This window comes from Canis lupus, chromosome 7 (assembly GCF_048164855.1).
Source record: "Canis lupus baileyi chromosome 7, mCanLup2.hap1, whole genome shotgun sequence".
NCBI classification, from domain to species: Eukaryota; Metazoa; Chordata; class Mammalia; order Carnivora; family Canidae; genus Canis; species Canis lupus.
The window spans coordinates 38,576,013-38,593,161 of record NC_132844.1 but is presented as its reverse complement, the minus strand read 5'-3'; the positions used below and the strand labels follow the sequence as shown (position 1 = coordinate 38,593,161).

General features: G+C 36.5%; 2 pseudogenes; one reads left to right on the top strand and one right to left on the bottom strand.

Annotated features, from left to right (window-relative positions):
- Positions 1-3,457: 3,457 nt before the first annotated feature.
- On the bottom strand, positions 3,458-4,403 carry LOC140636285 (archaemetzincin-2 pseudogene; annotated as a pseudogene).
- Positions 4,404-14,162: 9,759 nt separating this feature from the next.
- Positions 14,163-14,742, top strand: LOC140636404 (large ribosomal subunit protein eL19-like; annotated as a pseudogene).
- Positions 14,743-17,149: the final 2,407 nt, after the last annotated feature.

Below are 17,149 nucleotides of genomic sequence, written 5' to 3'. Positions count from 1 at the left end.
GTTTTTGATCTGATATGAGCTACATGTGTTGTTCCCTTTAATCCTTTTGGGTAATTCTTTCCCTAGCCTAAATTAATTTCCTTACATTCAAGCACTGAATGGCACTCAACTGAATATCTTAGGGGATCTCTTGCAAATATCTGGAATTCTCTCCTTCTGTATCCCTCTACTCTCTAATACTCTCCCCAACTTAGAAAGTTGGCTGTTCCTTTTGGCTTCTGCTTCTCTGCCTCATGCCCTGGAATCTTTTTCAAGGCAGTAAAATGGGGCAATTATAAGGTTCACTTCATTTCTCTCCTTTCTCTCAGTGGTCACTGTATTGTGTTGCCTGAGGTCTAGTCTTTTGAAAAACATTTTTTATATTTTCCTCTTTTTTGGTTAGAGGGTAAATTTGGCCCCCAGTATCTTCAACTTTGCAAAACATAAGTCCCTCTCAATCTTCTTTGGTAATAAAAGTTTCCTTACCTTTCAAGAGACAAAACAAGGGCTTATTTGGTCATACAATTTGATATTTACACATTTGCTTGCTGAAGACAGTTTTCTAAGTTAATCTTTTAAGAAGTTTTCTTGGTCAATTTTCTAAACAGCGGCAAAATGTCTTTTCTTTAACCCCTATTGATCCGTTTAAGAACAGAACAATTTAATTGATAACATTCATTTTATTAGACAATTTTCAATTAGTCCTGGCAGCTTTCTTTTCTCTGCTTTTCTCCTTTATAATTCTATTGCAGTGCTGGCAAAAAAGCTGCATTCCTTCTGGCAAAGATGCCTCTGTGCAAAAGTTTTTGGGGATGACCAGCCTAAAGATGGTTCCTTCCAGCTGCAATTTAAAATGTTGAGCTGGAGAGCTTAATTCATTTGATTTCTCTATGATAGCATATCCCTCCCTAAGCAGTGGGAGAGTCAAGGTCAGCTGCAGCTAATCATCGTAGGATTTGAACTTCAAAAAAAAAAAAAAAAAAAAAAGAAAGAAATACAAGCTTTTCACAGAGAGCCCTTATATCCTTTTGCTTCCCTTCCAAGACTTACAAGAGCATTTTTTTCAATCTCAGGGCAGAATGAAATCATTATTCAGCCTTATCCTAAGGGGGTAAGAATCTAGCTAAATATCCATTTAAAAATATTTCCTTTTCTTAAATGTACATTCCTCAATGGATTTTGTGAGGATTACTGAGCTCTTGTTTTTGTTTTTCATTTTTCCTTTTTGTAAAATAGACTAGGCTCCTTAGAGGAAAGTAATTCAATAAAATACTTGTCTAAAGCTTTGAGGTTTATAAGATATCTGTTTAAGAAGGCTAGACAAGGGGAAAAGGGAAGAGGTAACTTACACATCAAAGATCCTACATATAAGCATGCCCATTCATTTTGTGGATGAAAACTTATTGGCAAGTCCATTAGGCCTGCAGAGAAGACTTTGGGCTCTGGGCCAGGTTGCCTGGATTCAAATCCTGGTTCTTCCCTTTACTGGCTAAGCAATCTTGGCCAAGTTACATAACTTTTCTATATCTCTATTTCCCCTTCAGTAAATGGAGGTAGTGGTAGCACCTCTTTTATAGGTTTGATATGAAGATAATTCAAGTTAATATTTATAAAGCACTTAGAATAGTTCCTGGTGCCCAGAAACTACTATATAAATGTCATATAAGATAATGCATTTCAAAATATATTTACTGGGAAATATAACCGTTTGCTGACCCAAGAATCACCCCATCTTTGGAACTGTTATTTTATGCAAATGTTATGAAGGTTGAGCTCTATTGGGAAATATAACTCAAATATCTGTAAAAGTACTTGCCTTGAAAAGTTTCTTGTCTCAAACTACAATAAAGTAACAAAGCATTTTTTTCATCAAAAATGTATTGAGGGCTTCCTGGATATTAAACACAATGCAAGATGCTAGGAATTTAAAGATGAATAAAGCCTGAGTTTCACTTAAGGAACATTGTAGGTAGCAGACCAATAAATGGATCATTTTAAAACAGTGTACAGATATGGTAGCAAAATATTTCTAAGGAGTGCCAGATAAAAGTTCCTAACCCAGATGTATGTGTGTATATAGAGACAAGGGTTGGGTAAGTAGGTCAAAGAAAACCTGCTGGAATTGGTGGGTGTAAGTCAATCAAGCCATTAGGAGGGAAAGGGTGCTCCTGGCAGAGGGAGAAAAAGAGCACTGTGGTTCAGGTACAAAGTAAGTTATATGTTCAGCACTGCTGGAGCTTAGTAAAAAAGCAGCAGCTCTGTAATTTCAGGAATATTACCTTTTTTGCTAACAGATTTTTACCAGTAATCTCTTTAGATAGAGCAATGTTTTCTTTAAAGAGCTAATAAGCAATAATGGGACAGTGGTCGCCAGGGTGGAGGCTGGATCCTGCAGGTTGACCATATCCTATTAGGTCATTCTAGGTTCTGGCACTGTACTCATGTTCTGAAGTTCAAGATATAATTTTATTACATCTCTGACAGGTGAACTGAGTCTTAGGGTTGATACATAGTAACTAGATTCACAAGGTGCTGATTTTCAACCAGGTATCATATTATGAATACACACAGAACTCTAAATCTTACACAATAGCCAACCTACCACATGATGACAGTGCTTTAAGTCCCCACTGTGTTGGGAAAATCCTCTTAAGAAATCAAATTAGAGATCAGAATTCTGACTGGTCAGCATCAGAACTGAACAAAGATCATAGATAATCTTGGATGACATTTCCAATAGCCTTGATTAGTGAAGTACCCACTCTTTCTTCAATCTGCAAACATCTCTACCTCAGTGACATATATTGTTCCATGAGTGTGAGAAAATGCAGCTTTCCTGGAGACAACTGAATAAAATTTGATAATTTATTGCTTCATGGCTTCCTACTTTTAGAATTGTGCAAGATAATGGACTTATTTTTAACATGACCTTATCTCTAACTATTACAATATCATTGACTGGGTAATAGCTTTCTCTAACACCAGATTCAAATTATGTATATTGCCTTGTATTAAAGAAACACTGTGGTCTTCTTGTTTGGATGTGTGGAGGAGGGGATTTCTTTTGTTTCTTGACAAAAAAAAAATATAGAACCTCTCTCATTGTAAGTTACTACTGCCCTGTTGGTATCATTCATCATCTGTTGACTTTTTGTTAGATTTCAAAGGATAATTTTTTCTTCACCTCATCTTTCAATTCAGTTTTTAATTTTTTTGGGTAACTGATTGCCTACTAATTGTAATTTTTACATTTTTTACAGAGCCAGGCAGTTAGGGAACTGCTTAAACATGCATCTCTGGGTAAGTGGAGGGTATTAGGATGAAAGCTGAGTGATAAACACCAAAATACTATGAGAAAGTTACTATACTTTGTTTGCAAACTTCTGAAGTAGAGGAGAAAACCTGACTGTACTATATTTTCATTTTTTTCTTTTTCTAATGTGCAAGTATTTATTTTAATTATCCTACATGAGGGTCCTTATTTTTGGACAACAGCAAGGTATTTTAGTATCCACTCTTTCCATTCCTTAAAGGTTTCCACAGGTTTTGGTAAATTCACATTATCCTCATGACTGTGTTTTGTACTAACTCCAGGGATGTCAGCAGATTCATCATCAATCTACCTCACCAGCACTTTGTACATGGCAACTTGTGTAAACAGATAGGGCAAAGGTTGAGGGAGTGCCAGTCAGTTTCTTCCAAGTGGTTGGAGTCTTGCATTAGGCATGCAAGCCACTGGCAGTGTTAAAGTCCAAATATGTGTCCAATCTCATGGGTTAAAATTTTAGAGGGGTGAAGCAGCAGAACACTAGTCACTTCTGGAGTATAATAGGTATCAAAAACTGAATAGTCACTTAAAGATAATTTCTACAGCTTGTTTACTTTTTCATTGTAGCATGAGCTATAAGCAATCACTGTGGAACCTGGCAAAGCTGAATATCCCCATGCCATCTGTCAAAGGGTCCTATCCAAAGACAAAATTCCAGGAATCTCTTAGGAATAACAATGATTGATTGTTATTCTCACAATACAGAAGGCATCTCCAGGTTTCTTCTTTTTTAAGAACTGGAGGATGTGTCCTGCATGAAAATGTAGGCTTTATTTGTTATCATTGACTCTAAAGGAACACCTCCTTATAGAGACAGGAACCAGTTCTAATATTTTACTGTCAAGCTGTAGAAGAATGCTTCACAGTAGCCCTTGAGCCATTTAGTATATTATTCACTAATAATTCTGATGTTTCCTAGAGATCCAAAGCACTGTATACAAATACTGTTATTTCTCTGGAGATGGTATCTTTCTGTAAGGATCACTGAAAAATTGCTCAAAGTCTTGGGGAGCCTCAGGATGAGAGATGATCCAATCTGATTGCAAATGCAAGTTAATGGGTCAAAAGAGATCATTGTCTGGCTTGAAGACTTCATTCAGCAAATGCTGTTCACCAGAATCTAACTAATACTGTAACGCAAGCATTGTTTTTTGTTTTGTTTTGTTTTGTTTTGAGATGAGAACTGTTTTTATTTAGTGTCTGTTCAGAGTGCCTTACTGTTTGTGTAATGATAGGTCTCTTCCATTCACATTGTGCTCCTATGTAGAGCTGTCATCCTCCTTCTGAATGTGTCAAACAGCAGTTCCACCATGAGGCTTTAGAGGGGAAGTGTCCCATTGAAGTTTTTGCCATACAAGGATGGGCATGCCTGGGCCTGGTTGAGAAAGTGCTTTGTGGGTGCCTTCACCCTTGCTGGGCCTCCATGCCACCCCTCTTCTTCACTGGCCCCTGCATGCCTTATATTTTCGTTTCTTAGTTCTTAATTCTTTCTCTTTTGGTATGTGACTTAATACTTTGATATCATCAACATTTTCAAGTCAATCTCTTGCCATGAACTCATTGACTATTTTCCATCATTTGAATTTTGTAGTACTTTAATAAGTCAGTAATGGTTCCTGAATCTTGTAGTATAATATCTACTATATGGGACAAATAATCATTTATAAAACATCATAGTTGGGGAGAAAAGATACAATGCATGAAAAAATATCAAATACATTTTTATTAAAAATCATCAAAGTAATCAAAAGTCACTTTACTAGAGAATAATAAATTTTGAAAAAGTTATAACAAGGATTAAAAGCTGTTAAGATTTAGTGATTTGGGTGGGTTTTGTGATGCCTCTTAAAGGATGGTAGATTAATCAAGTGGTGACACAGGAGACATTTTCGAAAAGGAAAAGTGTGAGAAAAAGCAAAAATGGAAATGAGGCATGTGTGTATTGTTGAAGATCAGGCTATAACAGAAAGAAGTCCTTTGGTAGAAGTGTTCCTGTTATAGGTAAATATATTTGAATGGGTAAAAACAGCTATCATTTATAAAGTCTTTGCAGTACTAACTGTTCTGCATCTCATCTCATTCTTAGTCAAAAACCTGTGAGGAACTACTATTTTCATCTCCATTGTCCAGATGAGGAAGCTGAAGCTTAGTTCCTAAAGTCACACAACCAGTGAATAATGGAATCAGGATTGGTACTGAGAAAGATTGACTACTAAGTCTAAGCTATTTCTGCAAGAAAATCAGGACACATATTTCAGGGTCCTAATTATATGAACATGAATTCTGACTTGCCTTAAGGTGACAGAGCTCATTATAGTTCTCTGAGTGATTTGAGATGAGCTCATGAAATTAGTGGGACAAATGAAATGAATATGAAGACAAGTCAACAATAGAAAGTATCACCATTTCTCATCTGTCCCTGCATTTTTGGATCTACTACTGACATGTATTTTGGATGTAGAAAGGTGAGTAGCATAGACTGCCCTCACCCCAACACCACTCATTTTTCCCTTGAGCTCTTTCTGGTTTAGCCTAGGAACTAGACTGGGCCCCATTTGTGGGTATTTTAAGAGGTTTGAGTAATTTGGCCAGCTGAGAGGAGATCATGTTTTTGTTTTTTAAAGATTTTTATTTATTTATTCATGAGAAACACAGAGAGAGAGGCAGAGACATAGGAAGAGGGAGGAGAAGCAGGCTCCATACAGAGAGCCCAATGTGGGACTCGATCCCGGGACTCCAGGATCATGCCCTGAGCCAAAGGCATATGCTCAACCACTAAGCCACCTAGGCATCCCGAAAGGAGATCATTTTGTAAACCAAGAAAGCAAGTGAACAATACCCTTGATATCTGGAGTGGATGTCATTTGTTGCTGAAACATGCATCATACTTACCTTAAAGCTCATGCAAACTGACTATAATTCAAGATACGCCATTGTTTTTATGAACACATACCATAACCTTGAACATGTTTCCTGTCTGCTAAGTATGACAGTATGATCTGACATCTGACTTTCTGTTTTCTTCTTCCACTTACAACTTGACTCTTAATGAAATCTCAGTATACTGATGGTCTTTTTGGATGATTCATGCTTTTAGTTTTTCTCAAAGATTCGAATATGCTTTGACATTGATAGTTCCATAAATCAATAAAAGAAGTAGATAAATTAGTTCAAGCAACAATTAAGTTTTTCTTCTGACTGCAGCAGACAGAAATAGTTTACCAACTTTCTACTCAACCCAATTCAGAAAAACATATTCTGGTTAAAAAACGAATATGACAAATACATTCCTTCTATTCAGGTATTATAGTCTCTGAAATTTTCTGTAACAAGAACAACAAAATAAGCATGCATTTAGTGTATATTATAGCCAAACCTTAAAACTCTATGAGCAGTATTATTGCCAAGAGTAATTAAGTTATTCATATTTTGACCATATGGAATATAGTTATAATAACTGTTTTAATGTTCTTTTTCTATGAATTCTTTCATCTATGACATTTTGGAGGCTGTTTATATTGATTGATTTTTTTTCCTTCAGTATGGCTCATATTTCCCCATTTCTTTGCATATCTTTAGTTTTTTATTGGATACCAGACATGAATTTTATGTCATTGAGTGCTGATATTTTTGTTTCTTTTAAATATCCTTGAGCTTTACTTTGGGTTGCAGTTAACTTACTTAAAAAGAGTTTGATCTTTTAAGATGTTTCTTTTAAGCTTAGTGAAGTGAGATCAGAATAGCCTTTAAACATAGGGCTGAATATTCTCCACTGCTGAGGCAATACTCTGTGTAATGCCTTTTGCATGATGGGTTGGTTTTGTTTTTTCGTGTTTTTTTTTTTTTTTTTCTATTCTAGCTGGTGGGATTATAAACTCTTTCAGATTGCTCTCCTGCTCCTTTCTGGTGGCTCTTTCTGCTTCAGGTGGTTTCTTCATACATGGGTGTCCATCAGCACCCAGCTGAAAAGCCAAGGAAAACCTTCAGTCAATCTTCATATTTCCCCTCCCCCTTTTGCTTTTTCCTCCCTTTCCTCCTCTTTTCCCTTTTCTCTTCTCCCCCTCTCCCTCTCTGCAGGTCTTCTGTCTTTGTTTTTAAAGATTTTATTTATTTATTCACGAGAGACACACACAGAGAGAGAAGCAAAGACACAGGCAGAGGAGGGAGAAGCAGACTCCCTGCAAGGAGCCCAATATGGCACTCAGTCATGGATCCCAGGATCACGTCCTGAGCCAAAGGCAGACATTCAACCACTGAGCCACCCAGGCATTCCAGGTCTTCTGTCTTTGTGCAACTTTTTCCCATCCAGTATTTTGCCCTGCATATTCTATCCACTTTGTCTTCTCAATTTCTTACTTCCATCTCCTAGCTCAGGAGGGCCCTCAGATGCCCTGCACTGTGGCCTGGATACACTCTGCTGGCAGTAAACCGAGGAAATCCTGTGGCTCACCTTGTTCCTTTCCCATATCTTGGAGATCACTTTTTTTGTGTTATTTGTTCTTCAATGTCCAAAAGCTATTTCATATATTTAGACTGGTCTTTTAGTTGTCTAAGGATGAAGAGTAAATTTGGTCCTGGTTACCTGTCTTGGTGGGAAGCAGAAATCTAGTTATTTAGATTTTAGATCTGCCAAAATTTTTTTTAAAAAATTGAAAACTTATGGAGCTTACAGAAAATTATGAGAGATTGCATTGTGCTCAAAAATGAATCTGGAATCATTTAGATATTTTGTAAGCCCTGTGAGTAGAATGTGGATCTCTTCTAGGACCTCATAATGTCTCTGCATTGCAAAAATTGATATCCTAGAATTCTATTGTACTACAAATCAAATTTTTGTAAGGAGGAATGAACCAATGGAAGAGAGATAAAGAGAGAACTATTAATTAAATTTGGGACCAAAACAGTGGTGATATGTATATACATGCAAGCATATATACTTTTTGTTTTGAATGGTGTTCTAACTGACAACTGACAATAACTGTTTGGGTATAGTAGATCTTATGATTAGTTGGATTCTTGGTTAAATTAACATTAATTTGATATATCTTTTTATGTCTTGTATTGAAAATCTTTCTAATATTTATTTACCTGTAAGGAAAGGAAATTCAGGGGCACCTGGATGGCTCAGTCAATTAAGCCTCCGACTCTTGATTTTGGCTCAGGTCATGATCTCAGGATCACAAGATTGAGCCCTGTGTCAGGCTCTGCACTCCACTGGGAGTCTGCTTTCCCTCCTCCTCCCTCTACCCCTTCCCATGCCATTCATGCTTTTACTCTCTCTCTCTCTCTCTCTCTCAAATACATAAATAAATCTTTAAAAAAAAAAGAATAAAATTCAGTGTAATTTGGTATTTCTCATGTAACTATAATTCTAGAAATATTTTCAGGTCAAGGTGTTGAACATCAATAATCACTTTGTCCTACTGTAGATGTGGCCAATATAGTTTAACAGGAGCTCAATTGTCAAAACACTGTTGGATAAAAGATTTTTATTATCTAGAAAAATGAACATAAATTCTTGAATAAAGCCCAGCATATAGCCAAGGGAAGGTCCCAGGAGAGTCAGTAGAAAAGGTCATGGCTAGAGGGGATTTGACAACTAAGAATACAACAGAATGCAATAGGTGATTTGCAAGTAAAGAAGAGATTTAGCAGTAAATCAAGGAATGTTCCAGATCCAGGAAGAATGTGATCTTTGGAAGGTCCGGATATAAGTCATATGGGTAGATTTATGGGAATTAGAACTTTAGTCTCTGAGGAAAATGGAGTGGACAGGTACAGGTAAGGCCTTTTGCTTCAAGGAACTGGGGGAATGAGAGGAGGAAACGTAGATTTAAAAAGGAGCTAATATCCAAAGTATATAAAGAACTCATGCAACTCAATAGAAAAAAGATCTGATTAAAAAGTGGCCAGAGGACCTGAACAGACATTTTTCCAAAGAAGACATACAACTGACCAACAAATATATGAAAAGGTGCTGAATATCAGGGAAATGCAAGTCAATACCATAATGAATGAATCAAAATGTCACACCTGTCAGAATGGTTATTATAAAAAAGACAAGAAATAAGTAATTCTGAAGATGTAGAGAAATGGGGATACTCATTCACTGTTGGTAGGAATGTATATTGATGTGGCCAGTATGGAAAAACAGTATGGCCGTCCCTCAAAAAATTTAAAATAACTAACATATAATCTAGAGATTTCATTTCTTGATATTTAGCTGAAGGAAACAAGAACTCTAACTCAAAAAGATGTATATACCCATGTTCATGCAGCATTATTTACAATGCCAATGCCAAGACATGGAATTAACTGAAGTGTCCACCAGTGAATAAATGGATAAAGAAGAAAAAATACATCTCACTTATATTTCCATTATATATATATATATTATATATATAATGGAAATTTGAGCCTTAAAAAAATAATGACATCTTGCAATTTGCAACAACATGGATGGATCTTGAGGGGCATTGTGCTAAGGGAAATAAATCAGACTGAGAAAGAAAAAAAATTATAGATTTAATTTATATGTGGAAGCAAAAACCAAACAGAACAAAACAAAACCTCACCCAAATTCGTAGATACAGGTAGCAGCTTAGTGGTTGCCAGAGATGGTGTGTGGGGTGTAAAATAGGTGAAGGAAGTCAAAAGGTATAAAATTCCAGTTATGACATACATAAGTCCTGGGGATATACTATGTAGCATAGTGACTATAGTTAAGTGTACTATACTATATATATTCAAAAGCTGTTAAGAGAGTAAATCTTAAGAGCTCTCATCCCAGGAAAAAAATGTAACTGTGTGGTGATGGACATTAACTAAATATTGTGGAGATCATTTAGCAAAATATACTGATTTGCTGAATGTGCCATTCCAGACCCTTTATATCAATTCAGTACAATCCCACAACATACACTGAGAGAGTACTAAAAAGATGTCAGAGGTGTGTCACATTAGGCTAATCTGTCTAATCTCACAAAATTCTTCTGTATTAGCTCTCCTGGTGTTTCCAGACTTCAAGTCTTTCAACTACATGTTCCCAGTTTTATTGCTTTTGATACTTGCCACTTTGCCCTTGATTACTGTTCTTGTTTGGGCTAGTCTTTTCAAATATGTTGGGCCTCCCTTCAGGACATGGCTTTGGAAATTAATTTCTGACTGTGCTATGAAGGTATATTGAATTGATAATTCAATTATCACGCATTAAACACACCTTATGAGCCAGGGCACAGGCCTCGCTACAAAGATGAATGATTAAGACTCACTCTTCACAATTGGGAAGGTTGGAACTTTAGGGTGAGGGATACACAGATAGCAGATAATTACATTAGAGTGTAATGGTTGCTATGGAGAAATCTAGGGTGTCTTTGCTAAGAAGAAGAGGGCATTTAAGAGAGGAATGAGACGTTTATCCCAGCCTGAGGGTAAAGGGAAGGATAGAAAACATAGGGGTGAATGATCTTGTCATTTCTTTTTCTTAACAAAATGGGTGCAGAAAAAGTCTCATCAGATGAAGTTTTACCATATAATCATAAGAAGTACAATTAAGTATAAAATACTTTAAGTGGGCAATTTTCATCACACTTTCATCTTGGGGTGTGGTTAGAGCCTAGTTTCAGGAATTATCAACCATTTATGCTCTGGATATAATTTCTAGCTCTGCAATTTAGTGGCTATATTCACTTCTCTGAGCATTGGTGTCCCCACGTGTGATAGATAGTAGTTACTCTGCAAGTGTGTCAGTTATCAATTTATTATTTCTCAGTTCCGTATGCATCCTTTAATACATGCTCTGTGATAAAGGGATCTCTTTAAGCATTAAATTGGGGATAATGTTAAGTTTTCTTGATAGAGGGTACTGGAAGGACATTGAAGGGGAAGAGGTTTCTTGGAATTGGTGTGGGCAGGGGAGATCAGCAGTGTGGATGTGAGGACATCTGGTGGAGCCTGCCCCAGTCACAGGCCCAGAATGCTATCATTTTGTGATTTTGCAGCTCTGGGTGATGATATCCTTTATGCAGACTTCTTGACATGGAACCCAGAGCTCTATGTAGACTATATGTAGCCACCATGGGCAGAGTATCATATAATAGGTAGTGTTCCTTCAGCAGGTCTCCTGCATCCCTCACATTCTGAAGGCCTCTGCATTGGCCAACACATAGAGTCCCACTACACACCCTTGCCAATTGCTAGGAGCCTGCTCTCTGTCCGTACTCTGGAAGGTGTTCTGCTGTTTGCCCAGCAGCTCTATATCTGCCCCAGCCTGGCCAAATCAGCAAATTTCTCTGCTGTCCTGTGACTGAACCACACCTACTCCAGCAAGGTCTTATTTTCCTTCAAGTTTGTCCTTTCATGAATGCTTTCCCTCAGCCTTGGGTTACTATACAGGGCTTCTTCTGATCTTACAGTTATTCTTTTATCTTAGTTTAATTATCCTTTATATCAACTTCTCCTGTTTAAACCACTGTGCTGTTTCTAATTTCTATTTGGACCCAGACTGCTATAACAGCAAGTTTATCATAAGGATTACACGAAACAACATTTGGCATATAAATGATAGCAATTAGAACTAATCATGTTTCTTCTTCCCTCTCTCATAACACAAACCCAAAAAATTTTTTATAAGAATGTGTGTGTGTGTGTGTGTGTGTGTGTGTATTTGAGATCTGGTATGTATGTGCGAGACTCTGTGTTTACAAAATGCTAGCTCTGTTTCTCCTTATTTAGTGTTTTACTTTCAGTTATTACCAGAAATGTAGACTTTAGATTTTGAAGGCAAGTTTAAGATCATCTAGCCCAACTGTACAAAAAGAAATTGGTTAACAGGAGGCTAAGATTCTCGTTCAAGGTCACACAGTTAATTCTGGGTGGAACTTGTATTATAAGAAGGACATGTCCAGGAGTTTTCTTTATAGCTGAAATTCACCCTCCAAATTAATTTTAAATACAGACTAATCTAGATGGCTGTCCTAATTTTCTAGGGCTTCCATAACAAATCACCACGCATAGCGTGGTTTAAAATAACAGGAAATTATTCTCTTATAGTTCTGGAAACCCTAAGTTCAAAATCTGACGGTCTCTGCTTTATCTGGGGGGTCTGGGAGATAATTGTTCATTGCCTCTTCCAGATTCTGGTGGCCATCTGCATTCATGGACTTGTGGTTGCATCACTGTCACCTTTTCTTCTATGTGTTTGATTTCTCTTTGTGTCTCTCATAAGGACACTTGTCATTGGGTTTAGGACCCACCTGCATAATCCAAAACTATCTTCTCAAGATCCTTAGTTACCTTTGCAAAGACTTTTTTTTCCAAATAAGGTAATATCACAGCTACTAGGGTTTGGGACATAGACATATCTTTATGTGGCCACCATTCAGCCCACTACAATGTTTTTAAAAAATAAATTTAGATTCCCAAGTTGCCATGATATATTATTCCATTAGCTCAGTTAATAAGCCTAGATATGTTTTTCCAACAGTTATTTATTCTATGGGTATATTACTTACCAAAATGATTTGCTTAGGTTTTGTAATAACAGTTGTGCTATGTGAACTTCATTTGGAAAACATTTAGTCTTTTCACTATTATGCATTATAGCCAAGTGATTCATGTTATGAGACACTAATCCTAATACAAACCCATGTATAAGGGGGAGTAGGCAATAACCCAATGTAATATACCCTAAATTAATACTTTGCTCACACAGACAGGTGCTTCCTTCCACTAATGTCTGAGGCTAGTAAAGATTTAGAAAATATTATTAAATCTCTGAGAGCTTCTATGATGTACTAAGATGTCTGAGACTTGGTATTATCAGTGATCACATGGACTGTCTGTTTTGTATATTCTCTAGAGGTTTAACCTCCAAATTCCTTCAGAGATTCAAACATAATCCATTATTTCTATATGTGTTAAAGTGACATGCTATAGAAGATTTCCTCCTATATTCCATAGTTTTCCCCCTTTTTCTTCCTCTTATAGCACCTCATAAAAATCCCATTTAAGTAGAAGTGTTTTTTAAATTAAATGAGGTTTATTTTGAGCATAATAATGTCACTGCTTGAGCATTAAGACTGTGTGCTCTTGTTGTAAAAAAAAGAGAAATATATGTTTCTCACATAGAAAGTTGGTTAAAAGACATATATTAGATTCAGGAGTGATACCTCTATTATTACTAATAAATTCTGAAATATAGACAGCTGAGAATGCAAGGAAACTACCCCTCTCACCACCCAAATTGGATACAACTCCATAAAATTGTGTACCCTGTTTAAGTCATTTTGTTCTATTCCTTACTGGTACTGGTGATAAAAAAGGGATATGATTTTTTAAAAATTTGTTGGTGGCTATCTTTTCTTCCCCATATGTTTGTGTTTATTATTTGAGGATATGCTGAGAGTGATGACTTTCTGTAAGCCAATTTTAGTACTTTTAAGATACAAATTAAGTTGAATTGACTGAAAACTAAATTCAGATGATTGTATTTGTCAAACTAAATGTCAAAGTACAGCAAATTGTATCTTGTTTTCTTGAAATAGCTAAAAACAAAAACTAAATCCTGCCTTACAGAAAACAGAATTCTCTACATAGAATATTTCCCAATTTTTTTTATTTCTGATAGTTAGATGACACTGAATATCACCAATTATTCTTATATATGTTTTCTAATAAGAAAAACTCAGAATCCTGTCTCCATGCACATAGATTCAAAAGACCTCGATAAAAGACAAAGTCATGAGTGTTTGTTCTTGACACACAAATGCTTTGGACATCTGCCCTCATTCTGTCTAAAGGCTTCTCTTGAAATACAAAGCCCCTTTGCTTTCCTTTTGCCACTGCGGCCACAGCCATGGGCATGCTCAGGTTTCAGAAGAGGCTTGTCTCCGGTGTCCTCCACTGTGGCTAAACAAATGTCTGGTTGGACCCCAATACGACCAGTGAAATCCCCAATGCCAACTCCAGTCAGCAGGTCCTGAAACTGATCAAAGATGGGCTGATCATCTGGGAGCCAGTGACTGTCCATTTCTGGGCTTGGTGCCAGAAATGTGCTTTGACCCCCCAGAAGGCAGGCATATGGGCATTGGTAAGAGAAAAGGTTCTGCCAAGGCTTGAATACCTGAAAAGGTAACCTGGATGAAGAGGATGAGAATTCTACACCAGTTGCTCATAAGATACCAAGAATCTAAGAAGATTGACTGCCATGTATATCACAGCCTGTTCCTGAAAGTGAAGGGTAACATATTCAAAAACAGATTCTCATGGAACACATCCACATACTGAAGGTAGATAAGGCCTGCAGATCTAAGACCAGGGAAGCATGCAAATGCTATGGAGAGCAGCTTCAGGCCAAGAAGGAGGAAATTATCAAGATTCTGTCTAAGGAGGAAGAAGCCAAGAAACATAACTCCCTTTCTTTTGTCTATACATAGTGGCCTCAGCAATCACACAGACCAGTTATTTAATAAAACAGACTTTTAACTGAAAAAAGAAAAGAAAAGAAAGAAATACAAAGCTCTTTTAATTCTTTCAGATAGAAGTCTCTATCAGGATGTTCTGTAACATCTGCAAATATCTTTATTTACAGGAAGATGTTGACATAACAGCAATAGCAGTTAGTGAGAGATTAGGGGGCACCTGTACAGAGCAACTACTTGTGTTTGAGAACCTGGAAGACTCCTTGTCTTGCTATGTTCACAGCTTAAATGATGAATGGATCTCCAGGAACATGAGAAAGGGATGGGTCAGAAAATAGATCTTCTCTAGCTTTGACTAAAGGATGCTGGTAATGTTTTCCAATACTATACTCTCAGCCCCTTGCCTTCTGCCTTTTCTTTTGCCGTTTTTTCCTAGTCTATCTTGGTGATAATCTTTACTCTTCTGCTGCACACTAGGAAAGTCTAAACATTCATTCATTCATTCATTCAACAAATATTAATTGGATTTAACTATATGCTCTATATTATGTTATATGATGGATATAAAATAGTGGCTAAACAAAATAGAGCTTCTAGTCTAGCAGTTAAGTTAGATCCTGAACTAATAGTTATGTGTTTCACAAGGTGGAAGGGTTTTTCAACAGGATTCCAGAAGCCTGTTCCCTATAAGGGAAGATCCTCTGTAAGGTAGAACAGATTCCACAGCCAAGACTGAGTATAGGAATTAGGGTTCCAAGAAGAATGGCAAAATGGAGGGGCAGACCTGAAAAGGAAGCACATAGACAGTAAAGACACTGGGAGAAAGGAGAAATTTTGTAGCTGGTTTAGTGAAAAGTTTTAAAGAGATAGATAAGTATCTAAAGTGGTTTCTTTGGAAAGCTTTCTGCATGACACACTATATAAATCCCCTGGGCTTTTAAGGTAAAACAAATAAAAGTAGTTTTTTTTAAAATTAGTCTTCCATGTTTCTATATTGGGATTTTCATTTGTGGTTGTTTATCTAGGTAACAACATAAGATAAATGCAGTGACTGGGAAAAATACAGAAAGCTAAACTAGCCCACAAAAGGTAGCATAGGGAAGTCTGTCCCTGCACCAACTCATTATCATCTCTTCTACCTTTATCTCTAGCAAGTAATGTATAGAACTTTGTTTTGCAGTTGAAGTAAATTGTTATCAGCATAATACAGACTGTTTAAACTATAAGATGTATTATGAAAGTCTCATGGTAATCACAAAGCAAAACCTATAATAAATAGAAAAATATAAAGACAAAGAATCAAGTCTAATACTACAAAAATAATCATAAATAAAGACAGTAATGGAGGAAGAAAGAAACAAAAGAACTATAAAACAATCAGAAAACAATTAACAAAATGGCAGTAGTAAGTCTTTACCCATCGATAATTACTCTAAATGTAAACAGCTTAAATTCTCCAACTAAAAGACATAAGTAGCTGAATAGATTTAAAAAATCAACTATATTCTGCCTACAGAGACTGAAACTGTAGAAAAACTTTTAGATTGAAAGTGAAGGGATAGAAAACAGTATTCCATGCAAGTGGAAAACAAAAGAGAGAAGGAATAGCTGTACTTATATCAGACAAATGAACTTTAAGTCAAAAGTTCTAATAGGAGACAAAGAAGGTCATTATATAATTACAAAGGGGACAATTTATCAAGAGGATATGACAATTTAAATATGTAGGCACCCAGTATTGGAGCACCTGAACATATTCAACAATTATTAACAAATTTGAAGGCAGAAATAGCAATGCAATGATAGTAGGGGACATCATACCCCACATTTGACAATGGATAGACTATCCAGACAGAAAATCAATAAGGAAATAATGAACTTGAACTATACTTTAGACCAAATGCACCTAACAGACATATACAGAATATTCCATCCACGAAACAGCAGAATACATATTCTTCTCAAGCAGAGAAGCCATGGGCCATTCTCCAATTTAGATGTGTTAGATGTGTTAGGCCACAGAACAAATCTTAACAAATTTAAAAACACTGAAATCATATCAAGCATCTGTTCCAACCACAAACTAGAAGTCAATCTTGGAGGAAAGCTGGAAAATTCACAAATATGTGGAGATTGAATAGCATGTTTCTGAACCAATTTTTTGACCATTCTGAATCAATGAGTCAAAGAAGAAATTAAAAAAAAAAATCTTGAGGGCAGCCCCAATGGCTCAGCGGTTTAGCTCCGCCTGCAGCCCAGGGCGTGATACTGGAGAACCAGGATCGAGTCCCATGTCAAGCTCTCTGTATGATGCCTGCTTCTCCCTCTGCCTGTGTCTCTGCCTCTCTGTCTCTATGAATAAGTAAATAAAATATTTAAAATAAATAAATAAATAAAAATCTTGAGACAAATGAAGATGGAA